Source organism: Phacochoerus africanus, chromosome 15, assembly GCF_016906955.1.
Source record: "Phacochoerus africanus isolate WHEZ1 chromosome 15, ROS_Pafr_v1, whole genome shotgun sequence".
In the NCBI taxonomy this organism is placed as follows: Eukaryota; Metazoa; Chordata; class Mammalia; order Artiodactyla; family Suidae; genus Phacochoerus; species Phacochoerus africanus.
The window spans coordinates 38,477,528-38,493,514 of record NC_062558.1 but is presented as its reverse complement, the minus strand read 5'-3'; the positions used below and the strand labels follow the sequence as shown (position 1 = coordinate 38,493,514).

General features: G+C 49.1%; 1 pseudogene; it reads right to left on the bottom strand.

The window, feature by feature from the left end:
* Positions 1-406: 406 nt before the first annotated feature.
* Positions 407-596, bottom strand: LOC125116929 (cytochrome c oxidase subunit 7C, mitochondrial-like; annotated as a pseudogene).
* Between the last annotated feature and the right edge of the window lie 15,391 nt (positions 597-15,987).

Sequence of the window (15,987 nt, the reverse complement as noted above, 5' to 3'; positions counted from 1 at the left end):
CAGACAGAGGCTGGAGAGCAATAGCAGAAAACAGAAGAGAGAGGGAAGGAATGAGTCAGAATTGGAATGATGGAGAGCTATGGATCTGGGGCCAGGCTGCCTGGGTTTGAATCCCAGTTCTGCAACCTTCTAGCTCCAGGACCTGAGCCAGTTGCTTACTTTTCTGCACCTCAGTTTCCTTACCTGTAAAATGCAGATGATAGTAATACCTTCTCTTTAGGGTTCTTGGAAAGATGAAATGAGTTAATCCATATGAAAACACCCAGAACAATGCCTGGTGTGTTTCTATAAATGTTCATTTTTTATGCCATAATTTTGTTTAACAACATGTCTAGTATGTTGTGTTCAAGACTTTGATTCTTTTTCAGAGACTGCACCTCTTACAATGCTCCTCTTCCCATCTGTCTCATGGATTCTTTTTAAGCAGTTAGTGTCTTACAGTAAAGAAAGGGGCAGCAAATCCAGATCCAAAGTACAGCATCATCACAGCTAGTAACCGCCACTTGTTTTCCACTGAAATTGGTGAATTCTTCCCTGGACCTTCCTCATATGGACCCCACAGAGGCTGTGAAGCTCCGGATACTCTGTCCCAACATAGCGCTGTTGGAAGCTCTGCGAGAGGCACAGAGACTGAAGGTGGAAGAAGGGGTGGCTGCACACCAAGCCCTCTTTTCCTCGCAACTTTGTTCCCTTGTCAAATGTTAATTATTATTATTTTCTGAGTCTGTGATATACATGATTATTCTCCTTTAGTCCTCTAATTCAGCCCCCAGAGGGTAGACCAGGTGATCCGATTTTACAGATGAAAACACCGAGGCTCATAGAAGTTTTTTTTGTTTGATTGTTTTGGGTTTTTTTTGTCTTTTTGCTATTTCTTGGGCTGCTCCCGCGGCATATGGAGGTTCCCAGGCTGGGGTCGAATCAGAGCTGTAGCCACCGGCCTACACCAGAGCCACAGCAACGCAGGATCCGAGCCGCGTCTGCGACCTACATCACAGCTCACAGCAACGCCGGACCCTTAACCCACTGAGCAAGGGCAGGGACCGAACCCGCAACCTCATGGTTCCTAGTCGGATTCGTTAACCACTGCGCCACGACGGGAACTCCTCATAGAAGTTTTTAAAACTTTCCCAAGGTCACACAATTACCTGCAGGTATTTTGGTGGATGGGCATTTAAACAGAGTGCAAACCCTTGTTCTTTTCACTTCTTGGCTTGAGGCATGAGGGTACGGGAGAGAGAAAGTGGTGAGAATATTAACAGAGGTCAGAGCCACAGGATCTCAGCCCAGCCTGTTGGTAAAATATTGAAGGTTTGCCAAAAAATAGACAAAGCAGATCAATCTACACTAGAGGAGAAGCAGTGAATAAAGGCACTGAAACACACACACACACGTATGTGCCCATTTTATCTCCTCTACTAGATCGTAAGCTCCAGATACTCTATATGTACATCTGATTGTGTGCCACTTACGGGACAGCAAGAGGGAACATTGAAGCCAAAATGGCCCCAGAGTATGTGGTTGCTTTTCAGATGGACCACACACGTACTTCAGAGGACTTGTCCCCTGTAGACAATATTTTCTTGTGTCCCCACCTCTGTGACTACCATCGCTTCCTTCCCCATCACCACCTACACGAGGAGAAAAATCAGATTATACATGTAACTGGTTGACCGGCTCCCGCCAGAGATACACGTAGGAAGGAGCGAAGTGGGGGTGCTGGAGAGGAAAAGGGATGGATGAGGCCAAGACGGCCCCCCCACGCCCAGCCCATCTCCAGCCTGGGACACCAGCCGCTGCCCCCTCCAAGTCCAGGCCCACCCCCACCCTGAGGTTCGTGGAAAGGAGAGCAGCGTGCCAAAGGAAAGGCAATAAGTGTGGTGGAGATGGGTATTCTTCTCTTCGGTGACACAGCGAGCTCTCTCACCGGCAAAATGTCCCTTGATCTATTTCCCCTGGTAGTGATTTCAACAACAACAATAACAGAAATCCATCATTTCCTTAGCGAGAAATGGAGGGCGGTGGGGGTTTGTTTTTCTTCTGGTGTGGACAGAAAGCTCTTTATTCTCTCCTTGTTTGGGAAGACTTCACGCCAGAGGAGCCCAGCCCGGGTCCCTGGAGGGGACAGGGGTGAGAGAGACAGTGAGAAAGGTTGAGTGAGTCCTGGCAGAGCCTCTGGCCTTGGGCAAGGTACCGCCTCAGTTTGCTCCTCTCAGAAATGGGGAGAAGCAGCCGGCAAGGTGAGAGGGAGCCAGACAGTACAGGGCAGCCTTGGGAGTAGAAGATAACGGGCCAACTGCTACCAGTAATAAAAATAACAATGAGCTTCTGCATGTGCAGTGCCCTAGCATAGTGCTTGGATGTAAGGATTACAGATTTCATGTTCTGAGCACTTGCCTTGTGCTGGGTGTTTTTATGTTCATGATCTTTTTGGATCTTCCAGTGAACCCTTCAGAGTAGGTTCCGCCCACATCCATTTCACCCATAATAAAATGCAAGTTCAGAGAGGTTAGGTCACTTGGCCGAGATCACACAGCACCCAATGGTGCTGTCAGGAGTTAAATGCAGGTCTGTTTGAATCTAGACCTTGTGCCTTTACCCACTCAGCTTGTAGTTCTCAGTGTGTTTCCTGGACTGGCAGCATCTGCATCACCTGGAAACCTTTAGAAATGCCAATTCTCAAGTCCCACTCCAGACCTACAGAATCCTAAACTCCGAGGATGAGATCCAGCACTCTGTTTCAGCAACCAGCCCCACTCCAGATGACCCAGGTGCACACCCAGGTTGGGGGCTCCGGCACCAGGCTAGGCTGGAAATGGTAAACGGCCTTTGTTGCTGTTGTTGCTAATATTATTCTCACATTTCCATCCAGCTAAAGAAGCTCACGGCCCACAAGGAAAGTACAGCCGCTGTCCTGGCTATCTGCTGGCTCACATTGCTATTCTCTCCAAAGGAAAGGCAGGAGGGGCTTGGGGTCTGGGTTGGGCTCTGCTGCTTGCTAACCAGTGTTAATGATGGGGGAACATGAGGCATCAACTCCAAGAGTCCATCCAGGAAGAGAAGCCTCCTGCTCAATTCCCAGCCTAAGGCCATCTTCCTGGGCCCCAAGACTGCAGAAGATTGCATGGCAAGGCTGGAAAGGTCCACCCTAGAGCCAGGAGACCCCCTCTGCAGGCAACAATCTGAATGTGGACACACAGCCAGGACTCTCTTGCAGACTTGGGCTGGGGGCGCCCAGGCTGGCCACCAGGACCAAGCATGCCCAGCTTTTTTAGTGTCTATCCACTGTTCCCTGGGGCCTCAGCCTTCTGGCCAATCTTTGCTCTGAGCTATCCCTTGGGTAGGGAATATGAAGGTAGAAATTCCCTTTGTCTAAGTACAACCCCATGTAGTTAAGCAAAAGGAAATCAGCGGGGAGGATGGCCAGGAGAAATTCCAGAGTTAGGAACCCCCCAAACCAGGCAGATTAATGTCCCCGGGCTGAATTCAGCCCACAGCTTGTCTTTATAAATAAAGTTTTATTGGAAAACAGTGATGTCCCGTTTATGTGCATCTTTCCCCTTGCGATGGCAGGGGCGAGGATTTGCAACAGAGACTGTAGAGCCTGCAATGTTGAAAATATGTACTATCTGGCCCTTTGATGAAAGTTGGCCAAGGCCTGATCTAGATGGAAAGCTCCATAAGGCCAGGGACCTTGGTTGAGAAGGAGGGCAAAAGCTTGAAATCCCCAGAAGCTGAGAAGCCAGCCTTGCGCTTTCCCACAGGCAGATCTCTGCCCACAGCAGGGCCTCCTGCTCAAAGCCTTCTCCCCACCCTCCCCTGCAGCAACTGTCTTGGTCCCGGCTGTGTTCTCAGGGCCCAGCACAGTGACCTGTGTCTGCAGAGATGACTTTAGAAATACTTAGGGAATGGATGTGTGGACGATTCCCGCACGCTCTCTTTGACCTTGGGCGAGTCTCACCTTCACCGGGTCTCAGTGTTCATATCTGTGGCATGATCACGATCAAGGCCCGTTTTTTGGGCCTGGGGTCTCAGAATCCCGGGACTGCAGAGGGAGAGGAGGGGCTCAGGGTCTGATTCAGGAACCGCGAGGAGGAGCCGGAGGCTTGGTGCCGCTGTGCTGCGGGGAGAGACAGGAGAGCAGAAAGATGAGGTGGTACCAAGGAGGCCACGGAGTCAAGAGGGGCGGGTGGCGGAGGGGAGAAGACAAAGGGGAAGGATGCAGAGCAGGAGGCAGATGGGAAGGAGTGGCCCCCGGGTGGGATCGCGGGGAGGCCGGCCGGCCACAATCACGGGCCCAGCAGTAGAGCGTGATGCCAGAAGCAGACCTCCAGCTTTCGGCGGAGAATGAGACCCGGGAACTAATGAGCTCCGGAGGTGCAAAGGACGCCTTCGTGTTAATTCCTGCTCTCTGGGAGCAGCCGGAGAAGGGAGAGAGGGCCGGGGCCCAGGCTGGGCAGCTGGGTCCCCACTCCGGGGCTCGGCCAGCTGGTCAGCCGCCGGCTGGGGCTCCACGCCAGGCCTGCAGATGCCCGGCCAGCCCACCCGCCCGCTTGCCCACCTTGTGCCCTGCTGCCTCTGGCCTCGGGCAGGGAAAGGAGGGGGTCATCTGGTGGCTTGGTCCCCCGAGCAAATGTTGTGACAGTCGTGTGCTCACCTGGACGGAGAATCAGCTCAGTGGCTTCTGTGAGCTGAGGCTCGGACAACTGACTGCATCTTTGAGGTGACAACTACCACCACAATGATGATAACAACAGTGACACTGATAACAATGGCTTCCTGTTATGGGTGTCTCCTAGGGTCTCCCAGTAGCGCTGGGAGGTGTCCAGGGATTATTACATGGAAGATTTTTCATCCTTGGCACGACTGACATTTCTGTACAAATAATTCTTTGTTGTGAGGGGCTGCCTCGTGCACTGTAGGATGTTTAGCCGTATTCCTGGCTGCTGCTCACTAGCGGTCAGTGGCACCACCTCCTGGGTGTGACAACCAAAACGTCTTCTGAGATTGCCAAAAGTCCCCTGGGTTGGGGGGGGGAAGGGAAATTACCCCTGTTTGAGAACCATCGATTCTACCCCATTTCACAGAGGTGGAAACTGAGGCTCAGGAAGGTGACCACTATGTACCTTATATGACTGGGTATTAAATGTCTTCAAAGAGTTCCTGTTGTAGCTCAGTGGATTAAGAACCCAACAGAGTGTCCATGAGGATGCGGGTTCTATCCCTAGCATCACTCAGTGGGTTAAGGTTCCGGCTTTGTCTTGAGCTTCAGCGCGGTTGCAGATACAGCTCCATTCCCACGTTGTTGTGGCTGCGGTGTAGCCTGGCAGTTGCAGCTCTGATTCAACTCCTAGCCGGAGAACTTCCCATATGCTGTAGGTTCGGCCCTTAAAAAATAAGTCAGTCTTCAATATTTCTCCCCACCCTTCCCCATCCCCCCCAGCCAGTTACCAGGATTTGTTACTTATTTGTTTTTTGGATATGGAGTTCCAGATCTTCTTCTATGCATATATTTACAAAGTTGGGATCAAACTGATGATGCCGTTATGTAACTTGCTTTTCTCATTTAGCAACCTAGCACATACATGGTGGAGTGAGAAAAGCAAGTTTCTGATCTGTATATATAGCATGACACCCCTTGTGTAAACACCACACACACACACTCATACATGTGGATGTTTTTGTATCTGCATAACAACTGTTCAGAAAGATACACACAAACTGTGGTCAGTGATTTCCTCTGAGATTGGAGCGATGGGAGTGGGAGTAGGGGAATTTAAGTGTATACTATACATGTTTGAGCTCTTTGAATTTTTGCATTAACTGCATGTTTCTCTTTAATTTTCAAAACTCATAAAATGACATGAATATCCATCTTGGACTGTTGATAGGTCCCTAGAATATGAATTGTTAAATATACTGCAAGATAGTCCGTGGCATGGATGTGCTCTCTGGTTGAATGGAGGTCGTTTCCAGACATCTCAATTGTACACAATGCTGCAATGAACATCTGCAGCTTGGAAGCCTGGGGGGGGGGTGCAGTTTCCTAGGGTTTTGAGTTGACCTAGTCCCCTAAGATGCATTTTGCCATGTGCCCGCATTTAATCCTCTCGGCAACACTGCAGATGGATCTTTCTTTTTCTTCCTTCCTTCCTTCCTTCCTTCCTTCCTTTCTTTCTTTTTCCTTTGCTGCACCCACAGCGTATGGAAGTTCCCGGGCTAGGGGTTGAATCAGAGCTGTAGCTGCTGGCCTACACCACAGCCACAGCAACGCAGGATCTGAGCCATGTCTGTGACCCACCCCACAGCTCTCGGCAACACCGGATCCTTAACCCGCTGAGCGAGGCCAGGGATCGAACCCAAATCCTCATGGATACTGGTCAGGTTCTTAAACTGCTGAGCCACATGGGAGCTCCAGGATGGATAGTCTTGTGGTTCCTATTGCACAAATGAGAAACACCAGATACCTAGAGGCCGAGTAACTTGCACGAGGTCCCACAGGGATCAGCAAGGCTTAGAGAGGGTGTTAAAGAAATACTCGTTCCAAACTAAGACTTTCTCCCTCAAGTGAGTCAAGGGATTGAAAGAAAATCTGAGAGATGATAACTTTCTTTGTGTTTGATCTTCTAATCGCCTGGGGATCTGGCTGGAAAGCCGATGGTGTAGGAGTCAGGGACACTGGAGGTGGGAGGTGACAGTTGCTCTAGCATGGTAGCACCAAGGATCCTTGTGGTGAATGGACTGTGTCTTGACTGTGGTGGTGACAAAATTGCATAGAAGTAAATATATAGGTGAACGAGCAAAAACTAAAAAAAGTCACACGGGCAAAATGTGAACTAAGTGTGTGGGTCAATTTCTGGCAGTGATTTGTCCCCCTGTTGTGAAAGACGTTACCATTGTGAGAACCTGGGTAGAGGGTACTGGGATCTTTCTGTCCTCTTGCCACAACTGTGCAGGAATCTACATGTATCCCCAAAATCTGAAAGCCCAGATTCTGATTTGGGAGATGTGGGTAAACTGGGAGACTCTGCACTTCTAAGAAACTCTCAAGGGATGCAGCTGGCCATGACTAGCCAAGATCTAGAACTAAGCCCTTCAGTATGGTGGCCGATAGTCACGGGTGGCTATTGAGCCCTTGAAATGTGGCCTGTCTGAATGGATATGTGCTATAAATGTAAAACACACACTGGGTTTCAAAGACTTAGAATGGAAAAGAGAATGTAAAGAGTTTTATCAGTGACAATTTATTATACGTTGAAATAGTATTTTGGGGAGTTCCTGTCGTGGCGCAGTGGTTAACGAATCCAACTAGGAACCGTGAGGTTGCGGGTTCGATCCCTGCCCTTGCTCAGTGGGTTAACGATCTGGCATTGCTGTGAACTGTGGTGTAGGTTGCAGATGCGGCTCGGATCCCACGTTGCTGTGGCTCTGGCATAGGCCGGTGGCTACAGCTCTGATTAGACCCCTAGCCTGGGAACCTCCACATGCTGCAGGAGCGGCCCAAGAAATGGCAAAAAGACAAAAAAAAAATAGTATTTTGGATACACAAGGTTGAAAAAAATAGACGAATACATTTAATATCACTTGTTCCTTTTTGCTTTTAAAATGAGGCTACTAGAAAATTTAAAATTCTATTTGTGGCTTGCATTATATTTCTACTGGACAGCTCTGGGTGAGAGGAGGAAAATGGCCTCCAAGAAATTCCAGAGAACTGGTCCATTACTCACCCAGCAAGCAGTTCCTGACCATATACTATGTGCTAGAGGTGAGCCAAGAAGCTACGGACCCTGACTTCAAGGAGCTGAGGCTTTAGGAGGGATCACCTGGGTGACTGTAAGAGGTCCTGAAAGCCAGGGAGAGGGGTTTTCAAGGAGGAAGCAAAGGGCAGTAACAGAATCAGAAGCTGTGATGATAGTAGAGCTATCTTCCTGACCTGGCTGCAGGCTGATGTGCTTAAAGGATGAGTCTAATCTTTCCTCTGACCCGGACATTGGACGAAATGCTGTCTGCATGCTGACTCACTGAATAATTGCCTAGACAACCTTATGAGGTAGGTGCTGACCTTAGCCCCATCCTGTGGGTGCAAGAGAGAGGCTCAGAGAGGTGAAGTGACCTTTCTGAGCTTGCACAGCCGGCGAGGAGCCAAAGGTGGATTTGAACCCCCCTCTGCCTGATTCTAGATTCTGTGTGTTTAACTGCGATGAGATACCTTGCTGGAGAAATGCAGTTGCATTGTTGTATGAAAATCCACGGGTACAGGACTCTCTCCCAGGCCAGCTCTCCAAAGGGTAGAAGTGGGCTGCCCAATTCCTGCCTCCTTGCCACCTCATGCTCTGGCAACTCTGGTTGGCACCTTCTCCAGCTGATGTCATTGGCAAATGTGATGCTCCCCCATCCCTGTGTCTCCAGCCCCATCCCATCCCCCACACCCAGCCCACTGTGGATACTGGCTAGGGATCTTTGTCAGCTCTTGGAATTGGGGTGGTGCTGCCAGCACCAGGGAACTTGCCCCTGTGGCTGGGGCAAAGTTGGAGCTTAAGTCACCTCCACCTCCCTCCCCCTTCTTCCTGCTACTTTTCCTGCTGCCCACAGTGGTCCCCGAGCCCCCCCTCAGCTTCAACACAATTTAATGTCTCACCGAGCTGTCCCTATTTGACAAACAGGTGATTTTGCTAATGAGGAATAAATGAGATCCACAGGATAAGAGAGGGTGTGCAGCAGCTGGCGTGAGGGCAAGATGTGCCGAGTTTATTAAAATAATATCTGGCCACATGCTCGGTGCTCGGGGTCCAGGATGGAGGAGTGCCTCACTTTTCTCTCTGCTGCCTTCTGCTCCTCCCCAGCCCTGGTTTTGTCCTGGTCCCCTCCCAACTTCCGGAAGGTGCCTATTCCCAATCCAGGCCAGCTGGGGGGTGCAGATTCTGGCCCTGGCGCCCGCTCTTTCCTGTGGGAGGCAGGGGTGGGGGGAGCCAGGAGGCTCTTCATGGGAAGATGGGGCTAATGGATGATCAGAGTGGGGTGGGCCAGTGTGCCTGTGAGTGTGTGTGTGTGTGATGGTGTGTGTGTGAGTGTGGGGAGGGGATCCGAGTGGGTGAGGTGTGTCTCACAGAATAGCCAGCAGGAGAGAGTGGGAGAAAGAGCTGGAACTGGATGAGGAATGTGGGCAGGAGGGGGGTGGGGAGTAGGGGAGAGGAGGGAGAGACAGACAGACAGAAAGTAGAAGCACACTAGGAAGACGGAGTGAGAGACACATATGCACAGAAGGAAAGAGAGGAGACCCAAGGAGAGCCCAAAAGGACGGCACAGGGAGAGGGAGAGGGATGCAGAGGGGTCCAGGGAGAGAGAGAGAGACATTTAGAATCACCAAGACAGACACACACAGAGGTGGAGACTAAGTAGGGCGGGGAGATGGGAGGAGGAGGAAGGAATCTTGAAATGGAGTCGGAGGAGAAAGGAAACAAGGGGGAGAGGGCAGAGGTTTGGGCAGGAGGAAGGAGAGACGGAGGTGGGCAGATGGCCAAGGAGTGGAGGAGCAAGAGGCCAGGGACTCAGCAGCTCTGCGGTTCTGGGATGGTCCTGCCCTTAACCTGGGCTGGGCATCCTCCCTCTCTGGCCTCAGTTTCCCCCACCCGCAGGACGAGGGCTTGAATTGAATGCCTTGTACCAGTCCTTCCTGTGTTCCTGGCTGGAGGAGCAAGGGGAAGAGGGGGTTTGTGGGGGCACACCAAAATGGGTGTGACATTTCCTATACTAAGGCTGGGACTGGAATGACAGTGTGGCCCCAGCTTCACAGTTGCAGCCTGTTCCTTGTTGCACAAAGCCACGGCTCTCCCTGAGCTGGGAAGGGAGGAAGGGCAAAGTCTAGAACAAAGGAAAGAGAGACAGAAGGTGGGCTTAGGATGAAAGGGGGCACTGGAAGTTGGGACTGGCTGGCGGCTGGGAGACCAAGGGGTGAGTCCTGCCCTTCCTACCTCTGTCTTGGCTCATGCTGTTCCCTTGGCCTGTTTTGTTCCCTCTGTTGGGAACTTCTTCCTCCCTTTCTTCCTGGGCCGCCTGGATTCACCCTCAAGGTCCAGCTCCAATACACCTCCTTTCTGAAGCTCCCCACTTTCTCTGAACCCTGGGAGTAGTCAAAGGAAAATAAGAGAGTGGGGGAATCCTGGAGGGCTTCCCAGAGGAGGTGAACCCTGGAAGTCAGTTTCTTTTTTTTTTTTCTTCTTAGTGCTACAGCATATGAAAGTCCCTGGGCTAGGGGAATCAGAGGTGCAGCTGCCGGCCTATGCCACAACCACTCCAGATCTGAGCTGCATCTGTGACCTGCACCATAGCCCCAGCAACACCTGGCCTCACTCAGTGGGATCCTTAACCCACTGAGTGAGGCCAGGGATCGAGCCCACATCCTCATGGACACTAGTCAGGTTCTTAACCCTCTGAGCCACAATGGGAACTCCAGAAGTCAGTTTCAAATGAAGCTTTGACTCCCAAACTTCAGACAAGTACCCCCTTTGGAGTCCGTACCCCAGTTGACTTACATTGTTCTTGAAATCAACTCACCCTTTGTACTTAGTCAAAAAGGTTTAGGGAAAAAAAAATCTGTGTATAATGCAGGGAGGAGTGGAAATCCAATGCCCCTTAATGGGCTTGTTAATATGTTTTTTTGTAGGAATTTGTCTTCCTGTGTGACTCACAGGCATTAAAATGTGTGGGTCTTGGCACTACCTATAATTATTTGGACACATGAGACGAGGTGGCCCCAAATGGGAGCCTGGGCCAAGGCACAGGTGGGAGGGGGCTTGGAGGGTGGGGAGGCAGGGGTGGGTGGGGAGAGCAGATCTTAGCGGACCCTTAATGCCAGAGGAGGACCCTGGGCTCCCTTTGGGAGGCAATAGGGAGCCGGAGAAGGTTAGGGTGGGCATGTTGAAACATCTCCAAGGTACCAGGAGGCAAGAGGTGGGGGTGGGGGTCTCAGGTGGGCCACGTCACTGGTCCTGGCCTGTCCTGGACACCTGTCAGTCCTCTGTACCCTGTCACCTCTGTCACCATTCTCCCTCTGTTTCTGCCACATCTGTGCCCCTTTCTCTTTTGAGTGCCACTCTGTCTATTGGGTGTGTTTTTTTGTCTTTCAGCATTTCAGGGCCGCTTCCGCGGCATATGGAGTTTCCCTGGCTAGGGGTCGAATCAGAGCTACAGCTGCCAGCCTACACCACAGCCACAGCAACACCATATCTGAGCCGCGTCTGTGACTACACCACAGCTCACGGCAATGTCGGATCCTTAACCCACTGAGGCCAGGGATCAAACCCACATCCTCATGGATACTAGTTGAGTTCTTTACCGCTTTTCCAGGGACGGGAACACACCCACTCTGTCTTTTTGAATTGCTACACTTGCATCCCCCCCCCCCCCCCCCCGCTGCTGCATCCTCCCACACCAGCTCTCTCCACCTCCCAGTCTCCTCTCTCTGTGTCTGTCTCCCCACCTCTGCTGTCTACCAAGCTCCCTCCCCAGTGTCTCTCTGTCTCTTAACTCAATACCTCTCAGGCTTCTCTTCTTCTCTCTCTCTCCCCTCCCCCATAAAACAAAGGTGTCCCACCCCAATGTGGGGGCTGTCCTCCTCCAGCCCCTCCCCCCAGCATGCCGCTTCTTACACACCTGCACACCCAAACCCCACTGCACACGTCGTACCCACAGCTCAGGGGTCCCCACCTTGGCCATCTCCCCTGAGGATCTTTTTTAGGGCATCATTAAGCTCCTCCTCCCTTGACCATTGTAAGGGCAGAGCACGCAGTCTCCAGGAATCATTTGAGGGGTCATTGCTCTGGCTCTTTCCTGCTCCTGTGTGGATTTATCCCCAAGAAATGCACCCTCCCCCGGGGCAGAGGAGGGAGGGGCAAACACACACCCCTGGCCCACCACACTCACACTTTCTTGACAGGAAAACTGTCGTGGGCTGTCTTCCTTCCCATCCATCATTTCCTCTTTTCCCGCTTTCTCGGCCAGTCCCACACCCCCATCACTCTTGCTCAGGCAAGCTGAGAGCTGCCTGGCTCTGCCTTCTCCACGTGCCCTCCCCCACCTCCATCTCCACTGGCCCCAAAGCAAATAATCTCCCCTCCAAGCAGCATCCATCAGGGAGCCTCCGTGATGGGGAGGGAGGTGTTTGGAGAACTGAGATTGGAAATGATTACAGGACGTGCTTAGAGCTCACTTAATTGCCCAGAAGCCACACAAACACCCTGCTTTACCTGACCCTCCTTTCCAGCCACCTGCCCCAGGTTGCAGTGGGGATGGGGAGATGGAGGGCAGAATTTTCTTCTGAGATCTTTCAGGGCTTCCCAATACCAGTACTAAGACCAGACCCAATGCTAGCTTTTGATGCTCAAAGTTAGGTCGTGATGTTATATTATAAGCATTGATCCTTGTTTAAATCTTTAAAAAGCTATTTCCAAAACTTGAATGATTCAAACCACAACATGAGGACAAAACAAAACAAAATGCCCATGCATAGAAAACAGACTGGAAAGAAATAAGCTATGATATTAATAGTGGCTCTCTTTGAGTGGCAGGACTCTAGGGAAAACATATATATTTCCCCCCCCTTTTTCTAGATTTTCCAAATGTTTCTTAATGAGCATCTTAAAATTAACTGATTGTTTTCCAACAACTGTTTGTCCATGCATCTGTATATACATTTAACATGCTGGACACTGATTTAACAGTGCTATTTAAAAGTTACTAATTTTCACGTTTAAATTTTATTTATCTTTTGAGTAGGTGGTACCTTCACATGGTTTTTAATTCAAAAGGTACCCAAAAAGGTATAAAGTGAAACCTCTACCTCTGTCCTTACTATCCCCAGCCACCTGGCTCCACTTCCTGGAGAGAAAAGGTAGCAGCTGTTCTTGTGTAGGCTTCTAGACACAGTGTCACATTAGGAATTCAGGAACAGACATGCATTTTTAAGTAAAGAGATGATGCAGTGATTTCTTTAGCATCACTCAGTTTTCCTTCCTGCTTCAGGATGACTCAGTCCTGGACCAAAGGCTGGAATTTCCCCAGCCCGGAGAAGATGCTCTCTCAGACTCCGGAACAAATTGCTCTGGAACACTACCTGCCAGCTCTCTTGGGCTCACATGGTAGCAAAGACCCCAAGAACCCCTCTCCCTTCCCTTTTCAAATCCTTTTCTTTTTTCAGGTGTTTATTTTTAAAAAGTAGGTTGGCCTAAGCAGTGGCTGTGGAGTTTTCCATCATATCACTTAATTTATCTTTGCTTATTTTTCTGCCCATGTCTGTACAGAGAGATTTTTCTCATTAGGAAGATCCCATTTTCATGAGATGTTTTGGGGTAAGAGAAGGGAAACCCACTGTGGTCCGATGTCTTGTTTTTGCGGGGCCTGGGACTAGTGAGGTCTAGATGGGTGATGCCAGCCAAATTAGGTGACCCAAGGTGTCTGATGCTTTGCCCGGAAGGAATGAGACTCATAGGTGCCCAGAGTGGAGCAGTGCTTCCTGCCAAGTAGGAAACCAACTTTGCTAGAAATGATGAGGGGCTGCCTTGGTCTAATCTAGGTTCAGGCTTACTCTGCCTCAGTATTAGCTGGAGATGGCTTGGAAAGACCACTTGACTCACCTTCCTGAATCTCCCATAGGCTCTCAGGCTGCCAGAGCTGGTCAGCAGCTGGGAAATTCCAAGATGAAGATGGCTTTGGAGCCAGGAGATTTGACCTGGCTATAGCTTGGTGTGACCCCTGACACACACCCCTCCTCACCTATAGAAGGAGAGGGTGGGCTGGTATTAGCATTAAATGAGCAGTTAGTAGATGTCAAGTGCAGTGCTAAGTTCTTTTCATTTGCTGATTTCAATTTACCCCTGTAGCAACTCTATAAGGTGGCTACCATACCATTATCATCTTTATTCTAGAGAAGAGGAATCAGGATTTAGAGAGAAGAAAGAGATAATTTTCCCAAATTCACCCAAATGATAGATGCAGGAGCCAGGATTTGAATTCAGGTTTATCTGATTCCAGAGCCCAAGTTCCTGCTCTCTCCTCTCTAAGGACCCAATGCCCTAAGATCCCACGCTTTAGGCTGACTTTTCCACAAGCACAACTGCTAATGGGACTGGGAATGTGGGGGTGATTTCAGTGGCTTGGGTTTGCCTTTCTCTGCCTTTGTGTTCCTTGTATTCCTTCATATTCTTCTGACACCCTTGAGATCTTGGCGACCAGGGATCTGATCTTCTTCATCCTTGCATCTTTAGCATCTTGAACCTTGCTGTGTACACAGAAGCTCTCAAGAAATGCTTGTGAATATTTGTAAATGGAAATCATTCATCAAGCATCTTTTGAACTCCTATTGTGTGTTGGGCACTGTCCTAGATGTTAAGGATAACAGACGAGTAATAACAGTAATAATAATAACATACTATGTCATGTGTTGGGCAGTTTGCTAAACATATGTATAAATGTACATATAAGGCCAACCTGTTTAGTGTAAACTTCAAAACAACCCTAGTATGTTCTCAATTTTTATGTGAGGAAAGAACTCAGAGAAGTCAAGAATTTGCCTAGGAGCACGTAGCTTATACATCGTGCTGGGATTGGACAATGGGTCTGTCAAGCTCTGAAGTGCTTTTTGCTAACTAAACCAAATTCTTTCCCCCACAATCTCTGGCCTCAAGGTGTTCACATTTTAGCTCAACTGATAGAATATGGTCAAAATTAGGTAGAATAAAATGTAGCAGGGGTAGGTAACTTCAGGGAACTATGGTAAACGAATGAATGATACACATCATATGAGATTTGAGGATGGAGGGCCTATTTGTGGGTGGGGGAACAAACAAGTGGAGGTGTGGTTTTATAAAAATACAGTGGTATTTGTATTGGGCATTGAGCAATAGGTAGGATTCGTATTTGCAGATACTCCAAGGAAGGAGACAAGGTGGGATAAAGGTCAAGAGGTGGGAAATTGCAAAGCACCTACAAGGAAGAGAAGAAGTGAGTTTTCTTGGAATGTATGATGTAAAAGGAGAGAGGGAAGGAAGCAATAATTATTTGCATGTAATATGTCTAACAAATTTAAATAGTTTGTCAGTTGCTTCTTTTGCATTTTTAAGGTAAATAATCACATCACATGTATACATACTGAAAATATTTCTCTTTCTTTCCAAATTTTACACCTTATTTTTCTTGTCTTATTGCCTTGGTTAATACCTGACATATAAGATTGAATAGCAGTGGTGATCCCGAGTAACTTTACCTCAGTTCTAAATTTATTCATTTATTTTTTTATTGAAGTATAATTGATTTACAAGGTTGTGCCAATTCCTGCTGTACAGCAAAGTGACACAGTCATATATATATATATATATATATATATATATATATATATACATTCTTTTTCTCATGTAATCTCCCTCAGTCCTGAATTTAAAAGGGAGTTTTTAAAAAATATTTCATCAATGCACATGTTGCTTGATGAGTTTCTTTCATATCAAGAATGAAAGTTGAAGTCAGTTGGATCTGACATGTTAATGAACCTCTTCAGATTTTTGTGGCGGGGGGTCTCACCTGCTTCCCAGACATCAACTGTTTGCTTGGTCCCAGCCACCCCAACAGGCTACTGACCCCATGAAGGCTCACACAGTTCTGCTACCCTAGGCTGATCAGCTATAAGCCCAAAGTCTCTGGCTTCTTTTGCCACTTCTGGTCTTGGGAGAAATACCACCCTAGAGGGTATGGCTTCCCAAGCAGCCACCAGTGGACTAGCATAATATAACCCAGAAATGCAGGGAGTGAACCTGGGAAGAAAGATTTGACCAAGGGGAAACAGAAGCTGAGGAGGAAGCTTGGCTGATAACCCCCTTGTTCTTCCTCTAATAGATGGCTGAGAGGCTTGCCCATCTGAAGTTCCTGTGGGGCTGAGCAGCTACATTGGCCCATCAACTTGCTGTGCTTTCCCAGTAAGCAGCATAGCAATATATAATG